An 8,268-nucleotide genomic window follows, 5' to 3' on the forward strand; every position below is an offset into this window, starting at 1 on the left:
AAATCTACAAAGAAGAACTTAAAAGTCACCTCGATTTTATCATAAAGAGATTCTCTCATAAATAAATACTCATTTAATTCTAAGCTTGCTCTTCTTACTTGGGAGTCATGGGTGATCATGAGCCAATGTTTCTGCTTCACAGGTTTCTTCAAGTAACAGGAAGAAAGATTTTTCTCTGTTTGTGAAATTTCCTTCCAATTTTTTTTTCCCTGTCACCCAAGCTGGAGTGCAGTGGCACAATCTCGTTTCACTGCAACCTCTTCTGCTTCCCAGGTTCAAGGGATTATCCAGCCTCAGCATCCCAAGCAGCTGAAATTACAGGCACCCGCCACGCTGTCTGACTAATTTTTGTATTTTTAGTAGAGACGGGGTTTCAACATGTTATCCAGGCTGGTCTCGAACTCCTGGCCTCAAGTGATCCACCTGCCTTGGCCTCCCAAAGTGCTGGGATTACAGGCATGAGCCACCCACCCAGCCCCTTCCAATCTTTTTATTCATATACAGATTATATTTTATTTGCAGTATCAACAAAATACTGGAATGGTTTGGTGTGGTGGTGAAGGCATGGACTTGGGGATGGGATCCAACTTCTGTGTGTGGCCCCATCTGTCCACTTAGTAAGCAAGTGACTTAACCTCACAGAGCCTCAGTTTCCCATCTACAAAGTACGGATGACTGTGCCTCTCTCACATTCTTGCGGTGAGGGTGACCAATAAAGAACATAGCCTAAAAGAAAAAAAAAAGAGGGGGAAAAATGGCAGAGAGAAGGCAAGACTAGGTTGCATCTCCCACTTGGACAGAGCACTGTGTGGACCTTTGAAAAAAAATTCAAAGGTTCAAGACTGGTATCTTGAACCTTTGTTCCAGAACTAATGCGGGAATAAACCAGGAAAGCCAAGAGAACCCACAGACCCTCTGAAGGAAGCAGGTTGCTTCTGTAGGACCCAAAAGACAGTCCAAATATTGTGAGTGTCCAAGCTGTGAAAGTGGGAAAGGGGGATTGTCTGCCACTGAACACACACCCTCACTGGGGCACCTGCAGGTCTAGATCACGGGAGAAGGATCTTACCTTACCTGAAGCTGAGTCAATTTAGAGAGCCAAGCAAAATATAGGGGTAGAGGAAGCAGCATGTAAAGCCCTGTGGGTTTTCCACCCTTGGAAAACTATTTCAGACTTGTCTCATGGGTGTTCTTGGGGAGGGCTGTCAGAGATACTGGGAAAAGACCACAGGGAGAAGGAAACCCCCAGCTGAACTTTGTAACAATTCCAACTGAACAGGAAGTCTCCTGGCCAGAACTCAAGGGAGGGTGTAAATCTGGTGTGCAGACTCCACAGGCCGAGAGGTGTGAAAGCCCTACTTGTTCTCACAGGTGGGAGGCTGGTAGCCCAGGGCAAGTTCTCAGCACTTCCTGCCCACTGCCTGTAAATGAACTTGGTGCTGTTTGAGGGGACATGGTGGGAGTGAGACTGGTCTTTTGGGTTGTGTGGGAGCTGGGTGAGGCCTGTAACTGCCGGCTTTCCCCCACTTCCCTAACAACCTGCATGACACAGTAGAGGCAGTCATAATTCTCCTGGGAACAACTCCATTGATCTGGGAACCACACCCCATTCCCCACAGCAGCTACAGCAAGCCCTACCAAGGAGCGTTTGAGCTCAGACACACACAGCCCTGCCCTCCTCATCTGATGGTCCTTCCCTACCCGCTCTGGTAGCTGAAGACAAACGGCATATACTCTTGGGAGTTCTAGGGTCTACCCACAGCCTGGTTCTCCAGGCTGATGCTCTCTCAAAAGTGTCACCTTCTGGCAGGAGGCCAACCAGCACAAAAATAGCGCATTAAACAACAAAAACTAAGGATCCTCACAGAATCAATTTCACCCCTCTGCCATCTCCACCAGAGCAGGTGCTGGTATCCATGGCTGAGAGACTTGCAGATGGCTCACATCACAGGACTCTATGCAGAAAATCCCCAGTACCAGCCCAGAGCCTGGTAGACCGGCTGGGTGACTAGATCCTGATAACAATCACCACAGCTTGGCTCTCAGGAAACCACATCCCTAGGAAAAGGGGGAGAGTACTACATCAAGGGAGCACTCCATGGGACAAAAGAATCTGAACAGCAGCCTTGAGCCCCAGATCTTCCCTCTGACATAGACTATCCAAATGAGAAGGAACCAGAAAAACAATGCTGGTAACATGCCAAAAAAGGCTGTTAACACCTTCAGAAAAATCACACTAGCTCACCACCAAACAAAAACATCCCTGATTTACCTGAAAAAAAAATGCAGAAGGTCAGCTATTAAGCTAATCAAGGAGCCACCAGAGAAAGATAAAGTCCAATTTAAGGAAATCTAAAAAATACATAAGAAATGAGGGGAGAAATCTTCAGTAAAGGAATAGCATAAATAAAAAACAATCAACCCTTTAGGAAATAAAGGAGAGCACTGAGAGAAAAGCAAAATGTTCTGGAAAGTTTCAGGAATAGAATCAAAGAAGCAGAAGAAAGAACTTCAGAGCTCAAAGACAGTTTTCTAATGAACCCAATCCAACAAAGACAAAGAAAAAAGAATAAGAAAAAATAAACAAAGCCTCCAAGAAGTTTGAGATTATGTTAAGTGACAAAACCTCAGAATAATTGGCATTCCTGAGGAAGAAGAGAAATCTAAAAGTTTGGAAAACATATTTGGGGGAATAATTGTGGAAAACTTCCCTGGCCTTGCTAGCGACCTAGACATCCAAATACAAGATGCTCAGAGAACACCCAGGAAATTCATCACAAAAAGATCATCATCACCTAGACACATTGCCATCAGGCTATCTAAAGCCAAGATGAAGGAAAAAATCTTAAGAGCTGTGAAGCAAAAGCACCAGGTAACGTATACAGGAAAACCTATCAGATTAACAGCAGATTTCTCAGCAGAAACCCTACAGACTAGAAGGGATTGGGGCTCTGTCTTCAACCTTCTTAAACAAAACAATTATCAGCCAAGAATTTTGTATCTAGCAAAACTAAGCTTCATAAATGAAGGAAAGATAGTCTTTTTCAGACAAACAAATGCTGAGAGAATTCACCACTACCAATCCAGCACTACATGAACTGCTAAAAGGAGCTCCAAATCTTGAAACAAATTCTGGAAACACATAAAAACAGACACTCTTTAAAGCATAAATCCCACAGGACCCATACCAAAAAAAAAAAAAAAAACAACAAGGTATACAGGCAACAAATAGCACGATGAATGCAATACTATCTCACATGTCAATACTAATGGTGAATGGAAATGGCCTAAATGCTCCACTTAAAAGATATGGAATAGCAAAATGGATAAGAATTCACCAACCAAGTATCTGCTGCCTTCAAGAGACTCACCTAACACACAAGGACTCACATAAATGTAAGGTAAAGGGATGGAAACAGACATTCTATACAAATAGACACTAAAAGCAAACAGAAGTGGCTATACTTATACTAGACAAAACAAACTTTAAAGCAACAGCAGTTAAAAAAGATAAAGAGGGACATTATATAATGATAAAAGGCCTTGTCCAACAGGAAAATGTTACAGTCCTAAATATATGTACATCCAACACTGGAGCTCCCAAATTTATAAAACAATTACTACTAGATCTCAGAAATGAGGTAGACAGCAACACAATAATAATGAGGGACTTCAATATTCCACTGACAGCACTACACAGGTCATCAAGACAGAAAGTCAACCAAGAAACAAAGGATTTAAAATATATCCTGGAACAAATGGACTTAACAGATATTTACAGAACATTCTACCCCATAACCACAGAATATACATTCTATTCATCAGCACATGGAATATTCTCCAAGATAAACCATATGATAGACCACAAAACAAGTCTGAATACATTTAAGAAAATTGAAATTATATCAAGTACTCTCTCAAACGACAGTGGAGTAAAACTGGAAATCAACTCTAAAAGGAACCTTCAAAATCATGCAAATACATGAAAATGAAATGACCTGCTCCTGAAGGATCACTGGATCAACAATGAAATCAAGATGGAAATTTAAATGTTCTTTGAACTGAACTATAACACTAACACACCCTATCAAAACCTCTGGGATACAGCAAAGGCAGTGCTAAGATAAAAGTTCACAGCCCTAAATGCCTACATCAAAAAGTCTGAAAGAGCATAAATAATCTAAGGTCACAAACCAAGCCAAAACCCAGCAGAAAAAAAGGAAATAACCAAGATCGGAGAAGAACTGAATGAAATTGAAACAACAACAACAACATACAAAAGATAAATGAAACAAAAAAGCTGGTTCTTAGAAAAATAAATAAAAATAATAGACCATTAGCAAGATTAACCAAGAAAAGAGAAAATCCAAATAAGCTCAATTAGAAATGAAATGAAAGATATTACAACTGACACCACAGAAATACAAAAGATCATTCAAGGCTACTATTAACACCTTTATGTGCATAAACTAGAAAACCTGGAGGCGATGGATAAATTCCTGAAAAGATCCAATCCTAGCTTAAATCAGGAAGGATTAGATACCCTGAACAGACTAATAACAAGCAGTGAGATTGAAATGGTAATTTTAAAAATTACCAACAAAAAAACGTCCAGAACCAGATGGATTCACAGCTGAATTCTACCAGACATTTAAAGAAGAATTGATAAAAATCCTATTGACACTATTCAACAAGATAGAGAAAGAGGTAATCCTCACTAAATCATTCTATTAAGCCAGTATCACCCTAATACCAAAACCAGGAAAGGATATAACAACAACAACAACAACAAAACTACAGACCAATATCCCTGGTGAATATAGATGCAAAAATCCTTAACAAAATGCCAGCTGACTGAATCCAACAACATATTAAAAAAATAATCCACCATGATCAAGTGGGCTTCACACCAGGGATGCAGGGATGGTTGTCAATAAATGTAATACACCACATAAACAGAATTCAAAACAAAAATCACATGATCATCTCAATAGATGCAGAAAAAGCATTTGACAAAATCCAGCATCGCTTTATGATTAACACCCTCAGCAAAATCGGCATATAAGGGACACACCTTAATGTAATAAAAACCATCTATGACAAACCCATAGCTAACATAATACTGAATGGGTAAAAGTTGAAAGCATTCCCTCTGAGAACTGGAACAAGACAAGGACGCCCACACTCACCACCTCTATTCAATATAGTACTAGGAGTCCTCAAAGGAGCCATCAGACAAGAGAAAGAAATAAAGGGTATCCAAATCAGTAAAGAGGAAGTCAAACTGTCACTGTTTGTTGATGATATGATTGTTTACCTAGAAAACCCTAAAGACTCCTCCAAAACTCTCCTAGAACTGATAAATTAATTCAGCAAAGTTTCAGGATACAAAATTAATGTACACAAATCAATAATTCTGCTATATACCAACAGTGACCAAGCTGGGGATCAAATGAAGAACTCAACCTCTTTTACAACAGCTGCAAAAAAATAAATTACTTAGGAATATACCTAACCAAGGTGGTTAAAGATCTCTACAAAGAAAATGACAAAATACTGCTGAAAACTCATAGATGACACAAATAAATAGAAACACATCCCATGCTCATAGATGGGCAGAATCAATATTGTGAAAATGACCATATCACAAAAAGCAATCTACAAATTCAGAACCAATTCCCATCAAAATCCCACCATCATTCTTCACAGAACTGAAAAAAATTACTAAAATTCATATGGATCCAAAAAAGAATCTGCATAGCCAAAGCCAGACTAAAATGAGGCTTCACATTACCTAACTTCACACTATACTGTAAGGCCATAGTCACCAAAACAGCATGGTACTGGTATAAAAATAGACACATAGACCAATGGAACAGAAGAGAGAACCCAGAAATAAACCCATATATTTACAGCCAAGTGATTGTAGACAAAGCAAACAAAAACATAAAGTGAGGAAAAGACACCCCATTCAACAAACGGTGCTGAGACAATTGGCAAGCCACATGTAGGAGAATGAAACTGGATTCTCATCTCTCACCTTATACAAAAACCAACTCAAGATGGATCGTGGACTTAAATCTAAGACCTGAAACTATAAAAATTCTAGAAGATAACATTGGAAAACCCCATCTAGACATTGGCTTAAACAAGGATTTCATGACCAAGAACCCAAAAGCAAATGGAATAAAAACAAAGGTAAACAGGTGGGACTTAATTAAACTAAAGAGCTTTGGCACAGCAAAGGGAACAGTCAGCAGAGTAATCAGATAACTCACATAGTGGGAGAAAATCTTCACAATCTATACATCTGACAAAGGACTAATATCCAGAATCTACAAAGAATTCAAATTAGCAAGGAAAAAAAAAAGAAATAATTCCATCAAAATGTTCAACATCGCTAATGATCAGGGAAATGCAAATCAAAACCACCATGTGATATCACCTTACTCCTGCAAGAATGGCCATAATCAAAAAATAATAGACGTTGGCGCGGGTGTGGTGAAAAGGGAACATTTCTGCACTGCTGGTGGGAATGTAAACTGGAACAACCCCTATGGAAAACAGTGTGGAGATTCCTTAAATAACTAAAAGTAGAACTACCATTTCATCCAGCGATCGCAGTACTGGGTATCTACCCAGAGGAAAAGAAGTCATTTTATGAAAAAGATACTTGCACACACGTTTATAGCAGCACAATTTGCAATTGCAAGATTGTGGAACCAACCCAAATACCCATCAATCAACGAGTGGATAAAAAAAACTGTGATGTGTATATATACAATGGAATACTACTCAGCCATAAAAAGGAATGAATTAATAGCATTCACAGCAGCCTGGGTGGAACTTGAGACTATTATTCTAAGTGAAGTAACTCAGGAATGGAAAACCAAACATCGTATGTTCTCACTCGTAAGTGGAGCTAAGCTACGAGGATCAGAAGACACAAGAATGATACAATGGACTTCAGGGACTCAGGAGAAAGGGGTGGGAAGGGGGTAAGGGATAAAAGACTACATATTGGGTTCAGTGTGTATTGCTTGGGTGATGGGTGCGTCAAAATCTCACAAATCACCACTAAAGAACTTACTCACGTAACCAAATACCACCTGTCCCCCCAAAACCTATGGAAATAAAAAAGTTAGGAAAAAAAGAATAGAGCCTGGATCACACAACCACGGACACAGGCACCCGCCGCAACCACACCACCGCCTGCTGCCGGCATCAGAATATTCTCAAATTGAGCCTGGGCTTAAGTCACAATCCACCATTTGTTTGTGGGACAGGCAGTCAGGGCAGATATTTTGGAAAAAAAAAGAACCCTTCCTGTTTGCTGTGCATTATCTTCATACCAGTTCCCAGAACTGACCTGACAAATATTGACCAGGTTGCTGCGATCTTCAAACACCATTTTCCTGTGGGTAGAGGTGATGCACTGCTGAAGACCCGCGCCCCCACTCAGTGCCTTCGCTCTGTAAGTACTTTGCCTGTGCCCAAAATGAGGGCAGGGGCAGCAACTGCCTCATTCCCTTTCTCTCTCTCTCTCTCTGTGTGTGTGTGTGTGTGTGTATGTGTGTGTGTGTGTATGTGTGTGTGTGTGTATGTGTGCTGTCTCTTATACACATCTAGATGTGTATAAGAGACAGCCATGGTACTGGTATAAAAATAGACACATAGACCAATGGAACAGAAGAGAGAACCCAGAAATAAACCCATATATTTACAGCCAAGTGATTGTAGACAAAGCAAACAAAAACATAAAGTGAGGAAAAGACACCCCATTCAACAAACGGTGCTGAGACAATTGGCAAGCCACATGTAGGAGAATGAAACTGGATTCTCATCTCTCACCTTATACAAAAACCAACTCAAGATGGATCGTGGACTTAAATCTAAGACCTGAAACTATAAAAATTCTAGAAGATAACATTGGAAAACCCCATCTAGACATTGGCTTAAACAAGGATTTCATGACCAAGAACCCAAAAGCAAATGGAATAAAAACAAAGGTAAACAGGTGGGACTTAATTAAACTAAAGAGCTTTGGCACAGCAAAGGGAACAGTCAGCAGAGTAATCAGATAACTCACATAGTGGGAGAAAATCTTCACAATCTATACATCTAACAAAGGACTAATATCCAGAATCTACAAAGAATTATAACAAATTAGCAAGAAAAAACAAACAATCCCATCAAAAAGTGGGCTAAGGATATGAATAGACAATTCTCAAAAGAAGATATACAAATGGCCAACAAACATATGAAAAA

The 8,268-nt window shown here is 39.9% G+C and overlaps 1 protein-coding gene across 1 annotated transcript in view; it reads left to right on the top strand.

Moving 5' to 3' along the window:
• Window positions 1-7,423: 7,423 nt before the first annotated feature.
• Window positions 7,424-8,268, top strand: part of SERPINA11 (serpin peptidase inhibitor, clade A (alpha-1 antiproteinase, antitrypsin), member 11) — an 11,943-nt gene continuing 11,098 nt past the window's right edge. Inside the window, exon 1 of the mRNA XM_011991698.1 lies at window positions 7,424-7,474. The gene's annotated coding sequence lies outside the window, so the exon portion shown is untranslated. The remainder of the gene's footprint in view (window positions 7,475-8,268) is intronic.

Source organism: Mandrillus leucophaeus, unplaced genomic scaffold (genome assembly GCF_000951045.1).
Source record: "Mandrillus leucophaeus isolate KB7577 unplaced genomic scaffold, Mleu.le_1.0 Scaffold4, whole genome shotgun sequence".
NCBI lineage: Eukaryota > Metazoa > Chordata > Mammalia > Primates > Cercopithecidae > Mandrillus > Mandrillus leucophaeus.